Source organism: Nycticebus coucang, chromosome 11, assembly GCF_027406575.1.
Source record: "Nycticebus coucang isolate mNycCou1 chromosome 11, mNycCou1.pri, whole genome shotgun sequence".
NCBI lineage: Eukaryota > Metazoa > Chordata > Mammalia > Primates > Lorisidae > Nycticebus > Nycticebus coucang.
The window spans coordinates 33,026,533-33,041,472 of record NC_069790.1 but is presented as its reverse complement, the minus strand read 5'-3'; the positions used below and the strand labels follow the sequence as shown (position 1 = coordinate 33,041,472).

Here is a 14,940-nt window from a genome sequence, read left to right as displayed (position 1 = left end):
TTGAAATATTCGAGTGTACAAAAAGCTTCATGCTGTATGCTCTTTGTTGGATGCACAGATCTATGTTTATGGAAAGTTTTAATGGTTGCAAGGTCAAATTGAAAAAAATGATTCTTTTTTTTTTGGAGATCTTGATACATAATGCTGCATTCTAATAAAATTTTCCATATCGCCTATAATGTAGATTATAATACTAATGTTTCCATTGGGATCCAGTGATCAGAACTTCTTTAGTAAATGTCCTGGAGTTAAGGTTAATGCACCAAAGGGCTATAACTCGCTTTACTTTTAATACTAGCTGATGCGGTATGAAAGGTAGTCTGCAAATGCAGACTTTAGAGAAACTCTTTCAAGATTTGGAGTCCAGGCCATTCATAGAATGTTTTCTCCCCATATTCTGAGACCAATACATTTCTGATAGCTTCCTCACAGATACACAATGATTTAGGAAAGACAACAAGAAAATCATGGAAATCACAGATTAATGGGACCTTCAGGCAGTATGATTATAACAAGAAATGAAACTTGAACTCTTTGAACTAAATTTTTCTAGAAAAGCCCTTTCAAATTTTTGAAAGAAAACATCAAAGTTAAAAAGGGGAGATAGGAAAAAAATTTCCTCTCTTATACTAGAGTGATACAAATTCAATCTGACACACATTTATATTGAGTTTTGTGTGCCAATGAAGATAAAAAGGAAAAAGACACATGCTTGTTTTCAAGGAACACATTACAATTATCTTTCAGCTGATTGAGGCCTCTGTTTTCTGAATTATTATTCCCTTCTGTCCTCTGTCTACTTCAAAAAGGACTGGGGCGGTACAGGATTTTTAAAAGTACTCTCTTAAGATGCTCAATGTCTTTCAAAATAATAGGAAACATAAATTGTAACTGCAATGAGGAAACATTTTTCACCAATTTGACAATGACCTATATGTTTAAGAGCAGAATCTGCTGGGAAGAGTGTGGGGTAGCAAACATTCCCAGATATTCCCAGTGGGAGTGGAAAGAGACAAGACCACTCCAAGAAGCGACCTGGCAGTACTTACCTACAGTTTAAATGCTCATACAGCTCGGGCCAACAGCTCTGCTTCTGGAAACTTGCTTCCCTGTATGAGTATTTCACTCATGTGAAATAACATGTTATGTATATTGATGGCACCACTGTGGTAGTAGCAGGGGATTCCAAGTCACCTAACTGTCCATCAGTAGGAGGTATCTGGCAGTAGACAGATGACTGAGAAGAAGCTACCGTGACTGAGGAAACACTATATGAGCCCATACGGAATCGGGGCCAGATACGTTTCTAGGTGAAACAAGCAAGGCACAGAAAGGCTATCTGGCATGGGTTCCCACTCTTGTTTAAAGAGGAGGTGTGCATACGAAGAGAGAAAGAGATGTATTGTGCACAAGATATCTTGGAAGAGGACACAAAAATCTGGACGCAGTGGCTGCCTTTGGGGAGGGTAACAGGATCCCTAGGGTGTGAGGGGCACTTACTATTTATCACATGCCTCCCTCTGGTATCTCTTATACCACGTGGACACATTGCTTATTCAAATAATTAAGCGTAAGACACACTTCCAATGCACAGATCTAAGGGAGCAAGCACATTCTTGGATCCATCATTTCTACAAGGCCCTCCCACTTTTGAAGCCCGTTCAGGTGAAAAAAGCTCATTTTGGAACACATGTCCTAAAACTAGATCCTGACAGAGAGAATCGGGATAGCTTTGTCCAGAGACCCTCAGGACTCACTTCCCAGGTCAGTGTTTTGGAATGCCTGCGCCTTCTTTCTGCCTTCACTGTTGCTACCTTGAGAGAAAGATCTACTCCTTGATTTCTGCATCTGGTAGCACCTTCAGCTGCACCTGTGCAGACCTGGGGTCTGGGCTCCCCAAGGCTTCCCCTCACCCATGCTCTCCCAGCACTCAGCCTGGGGAGCTCCACGCCCACCCACCTGGGGAACATGCAGGCAGTCCCAGGTGCCTGGCCACCCTGCACGTTTGCCACTGCCCATCTCCTGCTCCTGCTGAGGGACACGTCTCTGTGACAAGACACCTCAGTCAAAGCCTTCTTTTTTTAATTACAACTTTTGCCCCTGTTTGTCTCCCCAACTAGAATGAGAATTCTGGGGAAAGGGATCTGTTCATCTTTGTTTCCCCATAACAGCTATTCAGCTGAGATGTTTAATAACTGCCCATGGGGTGGAAAAACCCTCTTCAAAGCGAGTGGTGTCCCCATGCCCAGAGGTCCAAGCCATCAGCCCTCGCTGCACAGCAGGGGCCAGGGATGCTGGCCCTGCTGATAAGTCCTTTGGGGATGGCACCAGCTGTATAGCAAAGGAGATCCTTCTTTCTTGCCACAAGTTCCTTCTGCTCCACCCTTCCAGAATTCACTCTCACACTCAGAACTGAGAAGCAGCCCCACCCCGTGATGGAAAAGCAGGGTAGCCATTCTATGGATCCGTGCTCTTTATTTTATTTTTCAAAATCTATCAGCAATTTAATTAGGTTCTTTTAAAAGAAATTTAAATACCAATTTGTGGGAGTAAACTCCATTTGTTAGAGCAGACACAGACCACAGGTAGCCCTGGAGCTGAGAATAGCCTCGATTTTCAGTAAAATTTGCAAGTTCACAGCTTTTTGATCAACCTCATGCTGTTCTGTCACCTGTATTTCTCTTTTTCTGTAGTGAAGTTCTCATGTTGCTGGTGTCTGCGCTTCCGCAGCTGCTGCTTCTTGAAATAAGCATCAAGGATTTTAACATTACATTTCTGGAGGTGGCAATGACAAATTTCTTGTGTGTCCTTCATAGAGGAACACAATTGAGGACCAGAGGTCTAGTAAGTCACAAGCAGAGAGTCACTGGCCAGTTGCTTTAGGAAAGCCACCCTCTTGCTTCTGTGGTGTCCAGGGAGGATGTTAGAATGGTCCCAGATGTGATGCTAGGTCACAGTTTTTTTACATGCTGACTGAAGGGTTTTTGCTGTGGCTCAACAGCTTTTAAGGTGCATCTTCAGTGGGATACTATCTAGGCATTTTGTAATGTTTAACCATCAAAGTACTATCATTCTTGTCCCCACAACTGGTTTTGTAACAGTGGCAAAGACCTTCAACTTCTTTTTCTTTTCAGTCTTGGATTTAGGACCTGTGCATTTCTTCTGATACATCGTCCTTCTGAAACCCCTGGCAGATGAGGAACGTCTTCCTATTCTCTGACAAGAACAGGATTTCAGCTGCAGTGGCACTTCTCCTTCTTGGCCTTTTTGGCCTCAGGTTTCTTCTCTTTAGTAACCAGCTTCTCACCTTTTTCACCCACCATCTTGGAAGATGGGAAAGAGCTCATGCTTTTTCAATACCATGTTATACCCAACACCAAACACAGGTTGACCTGTGGCCAGCAGCCTTTTCCCTAGCCCAGTTCCCTTCCCAGGTTCCCTGGCCCCTTTATCCTTTCCATTCAGGGCAGCCACCCAGCAATACTGTCCCCCTGCCCTCCCCTGAGCTCCCCAAGGAAAGAATTCCTGGACTCAACAGCGGGCAGCCTGTTCACAGAGCCCTCCTCATTTGCACAGCAGCTCTGTCTGGATTCCGTGAAAAAAAAAACAGTCTGTCCTGGTGGTTGTGAAAATGAAGTCTCCATAGAGCCTAGAGATACTTTGGATCTACCCACAACTTTCTGGCACACTTTCTCCCCAGCCAAGATCCCCTGATACCATGTCAGTGGTGTGCCCGGTCCTCTAGCACCTCCTTCCCTGTCTGGTAACTTGGAAAAACTTGTCAGGGCTGGTGTGTGTTGTGAGCATCCTTAAGCTAAGCTTACACTGGAATACAGAGTTTGGCCATGTCTGGAAAACTTCTGAGCCAATGGACTTGGGTCTGTGTTGGTCTTTCGGCGTCAGGTTTCTTCTCTTTGTAACTGGCTTCTCAACTTTTTCACCCACCATCTCAGAGGAATGAAGCCCCAAAGGAGGAAAGTCTGTGCTTCAAGACCCTGAGCAGATGCACCAATGGCCCAAGGAGAGACACTATGCCTCAATTCAGCACAGTGAGTGGAAGGGGTCTGGAACCTTCTGGTACCACTGGATACCCTGATTGATAATCAGTGGTCAGGGCGGTCTGAGGGAAGAGGGCATGAAAGTCTCAGGAGTCAGCATTCTCAAGTGGCTTTACAGATACCAACAAAATACCCTGAGTAAAGAACCTACGGAACTGTTTCTGAGCCCATGTGACACAAAGCCATTCATAAAATCAGGGGACTTCAGCTGGAGAGCAGAGGCACTCCAGTGAGTGCAACCAAGTTTCATAGTGCACGTCAAGGTGACAGCTTTCATATGCCAGGCAGAAGAGGCCTGGGGGATTTCAGGCTATAAAAGCCAAAGAGACTTCTGCTTGAACTTGCAGGCATAAATGGTACTAAAACTAGATCAAACATCTTTTACCCTTAAGAATTGCAGCTCCCAAAATGTAAAGCACACCTTCCTTCAGGCTGTGCTGCCCCCAGCTCAGACTTGTCCTTGCTGAGAGGTTTGCAGGGGCCAGCAAAATGCCACCCTTGCCTCCTGTCAGCTGCTCCTCAGAATGACAGCTTGCCTTCTCAGGGTACACCTGAGAAGCATCTGTAGCCTTGTCTACTGTGCAAAGAAAATATAACTTTTGACAAGAGAAAAGAAATCTGATCACCCAAGCAGAAGCCAAAACCAGAAGGGTGGTAGTGGGTTTCCAGTGGTCAATAAATCCAGTGCTCTTGTACATATATATATACCAGATGTTTAAGAAAAATCTAGAAACTACCAAGACCGCTTTACCAAACTGGCCTCTCTGCTCATCTCCTCTGGCAATTCTTCCTGTAGTTGGGTGAATTTCCCCAAAGCCCAGTTTGTTTATTAATTATCCAAAGAGGCTCTCGCGTCATCACATGTCTCAATATTCTTTCCTTTGCTTTACCGCTGTGTGGGCTGAACCTGTATTTCCAGGACTATCCCTAGCTAAACTGAAAATGAGCAAGTTGATGACTCACCTGTTCTCTACAAATGCACATTTCTACCTTTGTCTTATTGCCTGGTGCCATCCCCCCATGATCACTTATGGACAATCTTGCCATCTTTCAAACTGCAGCACAGCCCTGCCTCTTCCAGGAAGACCCTCCTGACTCTCCAAGCTGGAGTCGCTCTCCCTTCTGAACTCAACAGGCCCTGCTATTTTTTTTTTTTTTTTTTTGCAGTTTTTGGCTGGGGCTGGGTTTGAACCCGCCACCTCTGGCATATGGGGCTGGTGCCCTACCCCTTTGAGCCACAGGCGCCCCCCCAGGCCCTGTTCTTTCTGCTCCTTCACACGATTCCCTTCACATTGCTTGGCATTGCAGCTGCTATCCCACCAGGCTGTGCTCCTGAGGACTGAGCTGTACTTTGAATTTGTCTACATCACAGATTTCTTTTATCTCGCAGTACTTAGCATCGCACCGCACATGTAACACAAGCTCTTGGTGCTTAGACTGGAAAGGCCTGCAATGGACTGAATTGTGTCCCCCCCCAAAGTCCACATGCTAAACTCCTAACCCCCAGTGTGGTGGCGTTCAGATATGAGACATTGGGACAATAACAGGTTTAGGTGAATTCATGAGGTTGGGCCCTCATCAGGAGATTAGCATTCCTTTTAAGGACAGACACAAGATAGCTTGATGTCTTTCTCTTTCTCTCTCTGTCTTGTGAGTACCCAGTAAGAAGATGGCCACATGCTAGTCAGAAAGGGATCCCTCACCAGAACCCCGCCGTGCTGGTGACCTCATCTCAGACACTGCAGCCTCCAGAACTGGGAGAAAATAGATTTCTACTGTTTAAGCCACCTGGTGTATCTATGGCATTTTGTATGGCTGCCCAAACTGCCTAAGACAGAGCTTTTAGTGGCCCTCTGAGTCAGCCTTCTTACTTTATAGAGTGGTTAAGTACCAGATCCAAAGCGACACAGCAGAGCAGGGATCAAAACCCAGTCAATCTCTTAACCCCAGCCCACAGCTCAAGTAAGCATAACAAGCTTGCCAAATAACACAGAATGAAAGAAAAGGCCCAACGCAATGAGTGTATTTTTCTTAAACATGTCTATACCTTAAACTCTTTTTATCCTAGCTTTGAAATAACAAACCAAAAATCCAGGGGGACTTCCAGCAAGATCTGAAATTGAGAAATTGGCTTAAATTGGGAGGGATGAGGAAAAAAAGGGAGAGGCCTTTTGGGTATGATAATATCAGATTGCAGTGTTATGAATTATGCAAATGGAAACAGACAGCAGGACTCATGACCTCATGAGATTTCTTGTACCTGTACACAAAACTGCATGAACAAGCACTTCAGAGCTTTTCTTTCACACCTTCTGTTTCTACCACTACGTTATGCTGGCATAGCGTTTTACATCTCACAAAGAGCTTCCATGTATGTCATTTCATGGAATCCGCACAAAAGCCAGCATGGGGATTACTGTCTCCACGGAGCCAAGTACCCTCTTGAGCCTTAGCTTCCTCCAGTGACCCAAGCAAAGTCACCCAGCTTTCAGAGCTGAGACCTCAATGAAATGAGTGTGTGCGTGTGTGTGTGTGTGTGTGTGTGTGAGAGAGAGAGAGAGAGAAACAGAGGGAGACATCAAGAGAAAGAGTTGTTTGGGCTGGGGTTGAGCCGCCTCACAACATTCTCCAAGATGGTGTTCACAGAAGTCCAGTAGGTGCTCTCCATCAGTGAGAGCTGTGCGAGAACCAAACTGCCCGGGAGAGACCTGAGTCTAGCCCCTGCTCTGTCTACCAATTCACTATTGACTTGACCTCTCTAGTTCTGTTTCTTCAGCTGTCAAAAAAGTGTGTTGATAGTTTTAAATTCAGACAACCGGTGACTTTAAAAATTAAACAGTGATAGACAAAAGATCAGGCCAAGCAAGTTGCTTCCAAAAGTTTCCCAGCCCTGGATTAGGTTCCCAGGAGGAATACATTATCCATAATGATTCTTCCCCAAACTCTTCACATGGGGAGGGGGAGATAAGACTGTGCATCTGGTTTGAATGCAACAAGAATTTAAGCCCACCCTGTCAGTAAGAGACCTGGCTTTAGCCATTTGCACCAACATGGTCAATATGGCTTTGGAGTCAATCAAATCCAAGTACGCAAAAGATCAAAAGCTTTACTCTGCAGAGACCAACAGAAGGAACATTTCTAAGATATTTCTCTCTGTGGAATTTAAGATCTTGCGAGATCCTACCTAATTTAGACCCCTAAAACTAGGAATTTCAGGGCAGCAATAATCCCAGATCAATAAATACCCAAATCATAGTAAATCAGAAAACAATGTTTATAGAATTGAAGGTTCCTTTACATGGCAGCATCACTATTTATTAACTGTGTTTATTACTAATAAAATACAGAGAGAGCGAGAGGTTATTATGTAATTCCATGAGTTTTTATTTTTAACACAGGCTATTTTTAATAAAATTTTTAAAAATTCTCAATAATTTCATACTCTGGCTTCTCTTCAGATGGTATAAATCTTTCGCCTTTTACTAAAGATTTCCGTGGAGAGAAAATTCTCAATAATTTCATCTTTTTAGAGCAACTAAGAACATTTATCTGAAGAAAGACTTTAAAGCAAGTGTTTAACAAGTGAGAAATAAAGTGATTGTCTAGGAAAAATGAGGTTTCAAAAATTAATTATGGCAGGGCACAGTGGTGGGCACTTGTAGTCCCAGCTACTTGGGTGGCTGTGGCAAGAGGATGGCTTGAACCCAGGAGTTCCTGGATACAATGAGCTATGATTGAGCCACTGTACCCCAACCTGGGTAACACAGTGAGACCCTGTCTCAAAAAAATTATAATTAGGGTGTATGAACACTGACTTTCAAGTCCCATATTGAATAATTTTTGTATTCTATATTAATCCATGTCTATGCACATTGTGGAAATTTCAAGGAATTTTAACTAATGGGCTTGTCCTTCTTGGCAGATGTCCAAAAGGAAGATAATAAGAAAACTCATTTATCAGAGGAAATGTAGTTTGAGACCAAAATACAGCTTTCCATAATTCAGCACTAGAGTCCCTCCTTCACAATTTTATGCCTTTCCAGTGTACTAACTATAGCATTACTTACCTAATATTCTTACTTTATGTTCATCTAAACAATGAAATTGTTGATGTGAAAAGTTCAATATGTAAGCCACAGTCCTCCCCATACACATTAAACTATATAATAGCTATTTAAAATATTCATTCCAGAACCCCTTAAAATTATGCATTATGCATTTACATAAGTTGGCATTTAACTTTCAAGGCTTATTGGCTGCAATTTGGGTTTTAGCATTCATCCACTTATCAAATATTCAGTTCACATCTGCCCTATAGATATACAAACACAGTACTTCTCATGATAATGGAAAGACAAACTTTAAAATTAATAATTACAGTAATGCACCTAGTGGCACAATAGAGATGCATGTTACGTATGCATAATGGACTATATCCACAGCCATTTATAGTATTAGAATTTAAAACTGAGAATTTTAAAGTATTTATTTTTCATGAAAATAATGATAATAAACACATTGCATGTTAACATAAATGACATTTTTATAAAAATGATTATATGTCCCCCCCAAAAAAATTACAAAATGAAATAAGACAATCACAAAAGGACAAATGCTATGTACTCCATTTAAATTGGGTACCTAGAGTAATCAAATTCATAGAGGTAGAAAGGAGAATGATGGTTGCCAGGGGCTGGCAGAGAAAGAGTAATAGGGAATTATTACATAGTGGGTATAGAGTTTTAGTTCTGCCAGGTAAAAAGTGTTCTAGACCTTAATTGTAATACAACGTTAGTATACTTAGCACTACTGAACTGTGCACTTCTAAAATTCTAATTTTCCCTTGAAAGGTCAGTGATTAAGAGGGTAAATTTTGTGTTACATGAATTTTACCACAATTAAAATTGTATCTAATTATAAAAGTGTAGTAAAACTAACAGCATAGTTTATAGTCTCGTAGAGCTCACAAATGATCAGTTTAATAGAACACAGCTGGATTTCATATCAATCTGTTGCAAAATATTGTTTTGACTGAGAAATATGAAAAATATCCCACACCACAGGTATTTTTTTCTAACCATGATTATGTACTTATAAAAGAGAGAATGATAGCCTGTGCAGATAATTATAGATACTATTCTTTGATACTACACCGAAACTCAACAAGTGGTAGCTTCTTAAAGGTTAATTACAATTTGGGATCTGAAACTGTGTAAATTAAACTAAACCATTAATATACTCTGTAAAATTAAAATCCATTGTCTATCTCTTACACTGAATGAATATTTCACCCATGCATGATTTTGTAATACTTGCCATTGGGAAATATTGGCTCACTATGCTATACAATATTCCAAATGTTGGGCCATTTTATTTTATAATATCGTAAAATTGCATGTGTTAACATCACCTCTGATTTCATCAGAAAAGATGTCCAGCCTGGGCTCCGTGGCTCACTACTGTCATCCCAGCACTTCAGGAGGCCAAGGAAGGTGGATTGCTTGAGCTCAGGAGTTCAAGACCAGCATAAGAATGGACCCTGTTTCTACCAACAATAGAAAAAGTAGCCAGGTGTTATGGTGGGCATTTGTATTCCCAGCTACGTGGGAGGCTGAGGCAAGAGAATCTCCTGAGCCCAAGAGTTTGAGGTTGCTGTGAACTATGGTGATGCCATGGCACTCTACCCTAGGGTGACAGAGTCAAACTCTGTCTCAAAAAATAATTAATAAATACCAAAAAAATAGATAAGAAAAGACTTCAAGTATTCTGAAGCTATCAAGTTCACAGAGGCAAATACAAGTTTTCCAAAATTCTTTTTCTCTTGAAAACTCAAAATTTTATTATTAGCCATAAATATTACCAATGATTTCCTTGACACAATAAGCACACTTTGCTTATTTTTATAAAGAGATAGACTAAATCTTTCCAGTCTAAATATTCAATTAGTCTGTTATTCTATCAACTAAAAATGGAGCCCTCTGAAAGAAATGACTAGGCAGCTCACAACTCAAACCATCACACATACGCTTTTCCTCATGTCAACTGTCATCCTTCAGTGTGCAGAAAGGCTTTGTACACATGCTCTGTTTTGTCACACAGACTATTTTTAAAATACTTAAAAGGATCAATGGAAATTGTTAAGTGCATCTGGCTTTTTGTTTCTCCCCATAAATATAGGGTGGTGAAGAATCCAAGGACCACTAGTACAATTTGTTTCCAGTGCCTTGATTATTGCTAAGGAGCCAGCAGTTTCTCTGCCTTTGCTTCTGCACCATTAGTATAAATGTCTGCGCAGTGAGAAAGGCAAATAACATGTTAGTTTTAATATGAAAATATTTTGGTCTCATGGGTCCCTAGACAGTGGTCCATGAATCACCCCTGGAGAGCCTCTGATCTAGAGAGTTGCTGCTGAAAAAATGGCTCTGGAAAAAGATTTCCTGAGATTGCATTCTGGCTGTTTGGTGTTATGCAAATTACTAAACTTCAATGAGCCTTAGCTGTCTCATCTCTGAATGGGGATAATAATAGTACCTAACTCAAAAGAGTGCTTGAGGAAGAAATAAGCCGAAGTATGTAATGGGCTTAACTCAACACCGGCTCACAAAGCTCTATCACTGTTACCTATGTTATTAATGTCTTCTCATCTGCCAAATGCTACGCGTATTAAGTGCCCAATAAATGCTGCTAAAAGAGTAATGATCTTCTCATTTCTCAAATGGTATGTCTTCATTTTGCCAAAACATGATCTCATTTAATGTCAAATTACTAATCACACTGTCAATAAATGTTTATTGATTGAATAGTCACTTATAGAAAGAGGTCATTGCAGATGTATCCATAGATATTATACCAAAAATGCCTCCTCTCCCTAGAGTAAATGAATACTATAAAGATTTTTTTCTTTTTGGGGGGCCTTTATTTATTTATTTATTTTATTAATTTATTTATTTTTACTGTTAAATCATAGCTGTGTACATTAGTGCAATCAAGGGGTACAATGTGCTGGTTTCATATACTTACAGTAGAACCTCTGTAAATTGATCAAGCAATGGACTACAACAAATGAGTCACATACAGAGGTGGTCAACATAAGGAACTAGGCCTACTGTACCAATATATACATGTAGTATGTGCTTGGTCTATGAAAATTAGGTAAACTTAAGGAAGGATCAAGGTAGGGAGGTGGTCAACTATGGAGGTTCTACTATCTTCTGAAAGGGATTTCAGTCCTAAAGAAAAAAATTAAAACAGGTGGTGGTATATCGGACATAAACAATAAAGCAAAAATAATCCAAGTTTGTTAGTAGGCATCTCTAAGAGAGGTTTGTGGGTTTTAAATGTCTTTTTTTTTAAGAGAATGATTTTTTTTCTCAAGAAAAATTTAATAGAAAAGAGGGAATCCCCAGTTGTTTTTATTCATATTACTTCTTAATGTGGGAAAAAGTCATGGCCTTCACAACCAATGACAACAGCAACTTTTGTAAAAACAGCACAGCCTTTCAATCTCAAAAACTTTAAGGACTGTTGAATTTCAAGGAATAAAACAGTTGAAAAGCCACTGCATTTGTTGTATTTCAAGCTGAGTATGTAAATAATAAAGGTCTACTCAGAAAACAAGACTGATAATTCCATGGTGACCAGCCAGACTCCCATTCCCATCATTTATTCATATGTTGATAGACTTCCCCAGGAAGCCTGGGAAAATAACAGAAGTAACTCAACTTCCCTCAAGAGAAAAGGCTTCATTTTTCCTTGGCAGATTCATTCCCAATCACATAGCAGGGAACCATTATTAACATCTGGATATTCAAAAAGCGCCACTGAATTATTATAACAATGTTTCAAATCATCAGCCTAAAACTCCAATGATCTACAATGTGCATGATGCTTTTTTGCCTTCTTAGTCAAGAAGATAAATGGAGAAATTCTTCATATTGCAACTTCCACTACACATTTGTTTTTAATCTGGTAAAATTCATGTCTGCCTACCATACCTCTATATCAAAGACTGGTATGTTGGTATTGGCTTCTGCTCTTCTCACCATGACTGTCTTTTGAGAACATAATTTTTTCAGGAGATTATGACAAAAATTAATTAGTTCAAAACATGCACAACTCAGACTCTCTTTTAACACTGTAATATGCTGTTAGGTTGAACAAGAATGAGGCAAATCAAATGTCTTCGTGTTTAACCAGTCCCTTTTCTCCTTCAACAGTTTTTAAAAATTCATTGTCATGACTTGTTACAAGTACACTCAGACATTATAACGCTTTCTGCCAAACCTTATCCATGTCCTCCACATTAGGAGCTGGTGGCACTTGATAAATATGAGTCACTCCTCTAGCTAAAATCCTCTAGTAGCTTCTCATTGCTCTCAGGAAATTGTATAAATTACCACCATGACCCACAGGGCTCTGTTTGCAATCTTATCAATAGATCAGGCCCAAAAGGAAATCTGTTTGGGGACCATCCCCTCTAACCCCAGCAAGGATAGATAGGCTAAAAAAATCTTTGCAAAGAATATGTGTTTAGGTAATGCCCATTCCCATTCCAAATTTCTGGCCTCGTAATGGGTACCAACTTCCCATAATCTTGCTCCATCTCCTCCACACCTTGCCTTATCCCCTACTCCAACCTTCTCTGCCCCCACCTCACATCTCCAGCCAAACTAAACCAAGAGTGTGCCCAAGCTGTTTTTCATGTCCCATTCCACCTTCATGTCTTGGCCTAAGAGTCACTTCCTGGAGGACACTTTGCCTAGCTCCACCTTGCACACACTCAACCCCTGTCACACTGACCACAATGACAGATAACTTAGAAGCCATAGAGGTGGTTTGTTGTTAAATGTCTGTCTCCCTGCATATCCTCACAAGAGCAAGGACTAGGTCTGATTGCCTGGCATAAACTCCCATAGCCTAGAAGAGAACTCTATAGGGGCTCTCCAAAAAAATCCCTTCATTGTGCAGGAGAGGATTTTTAAAAAATATTTACACATGTCGTTTATTAAACCTTTTTTTACAGTTCAGAATGTTACCAGGGTACACACATTTGGGTTACTTAATTTAATTTTTAACATTTTAAGTCAAAGTTGTAAGTATGCCCTTCACCTAGAATGTACTCATTCTACCAGTTAGGTATGACTTAACCCAACCCTCCTCCACAAAGTGAAACCTTTCTTAACTAAACTTTACAGTCCAACATAATTCAGTGAAGTGAATATCAGGCTGTGTTTCCAAGTGGAAAAATCTTTTCAGTCCGCTGATGTAAAGTAGAAGTAGTGGAGAGGCTGAGGGGTTTGGGTTGGTTACAGATTCAGGATGGCCAGCCCTCTCCAACAGTTAGTTCCAGAGTAAGAAGAAGGTCCAACAACACTGGTCTAAAGGTTTATAAGCTATGGAAAGAGTTGATGAACAGTTAAATAAAATATATCCTATAGTCCTATCTTGAAAAACACGCCATCAAAGTAAACTGAAAGTCTAGATGGTCAAACATAGTAAAATACAGAGACTTTAATCAAGTTGAGTATTCATCCCCCCAAATTATATAGATTTTAAAACTCTAGTGTAAGAGATAATCATTTTATTATGCGCACACACACAGAGTATGTAGTTATCCATTAAGAAAGAATAGTTGCCACAAAACTAAGATTTATAGAATGCTCAGAATCCAGTGCTATCAAAGAGCAAAACAGAAGTGTTTGCAATTAGAAGTTCCTTCCTAGAGAGAAATTGCCATTCTCACTCAGTCGTATTTCAAATTTCATATCTTTTCCTAGAAAAAGCCGTGTTATCTTCTTCTGTGCATTCTCTAACTCCATATTCACCCTTTCATCATGGTGTCCCCCAGAGAATGATAAGTGATATTATGTGAGTCTTCAGGTCTCAGCCAACTATTAACGGTGTCCTGCCTTGTGATTAAAATGTACATTTTGCACATTACCATGAGCTGATGATCGCCAAAAGTAAAGTAGGACACTTACAGTGTAATACTGGTATATCTTTCTTTATAAAATGGATGCGATTCTAAAGCATTATATTCTTACTCACTCCTGTCTTCCCTTTGTTTCACATGATTTGTACAGAGATTATTTGTCTTCATTTCTGACAATGACTTTAACAAGGGTCTTTAATTTTACTCTATCTCAACCTCTCTGGTAAGTAATTATCATCATCGTCATTCAAATACTCTGTAAGAATTTAATACAATAGAACTTCTGTAGGTTGAGCACACAAGGGACTGTAAGAAACTGGCCAATATAAGAAGGTGGTTAACGTAAGGAAGTAAGGCTACTGTGCTGATACATACACGTGGTGCATGTCCAATCTATAAAAATTAGGGCAACTTAAGGAGGTGGTCAATGTAAAGAAGTGGTCAACTATGGAAGTTCTACTGCATATGATTTATAATTAAATATAGAAGAATTTATGAATCCCTCTGAAAAGTAAAACAACCTGTTATAATGTGGATAAAATTAAATTATTGCACTGTACTTGTTTTGCACAACTCTGTTATTTCTGTGTTGTGATACAACTGTTGCCCAAAGAAGGCATTGCCCAGGCTCCTGTTTGCTTACTGCCCTTCCAAATTCTTTGTGAAAACAAAAACATGCCAATAAACTAACTTAGAAGAATCAGACATGCCAATCATTTGATTGACAGAATTGTTTGAGGCATGAGGAGTTACTCTCAGCATCCCTTTAGCTGCCTTACTGTGAACTCTTAAATTTTTCTGAGGTGGCTTCCCAGGCTGAAACTTGCCACAAAACCAGTAGTAGGAAAGGGACAAAGGATAAAATTCCAAGGTGAAAGGTATTAAACACAGACTTATTTTTGGGTTTCTCCTTTGGCCCCACCTTCAGTAGAACTAATGCCTAATGATTCC

At 40.3% G+C, this 14,940-nt stretch overlaps 2 pseudogenes; both read left to right on the top strand.

The window, feature by feature from the left end:
- Positions 1–14,940, top strand: part of LOC128598290 (nibrin-like) — a 164,732-nt pseudogene that overhangs the window by 67,576 nt on the left and 82,216 nt on the right.
- Positions 7,498–7,607, top strand: LOC128560456 (uncharacterized; annotated as a pseudogene).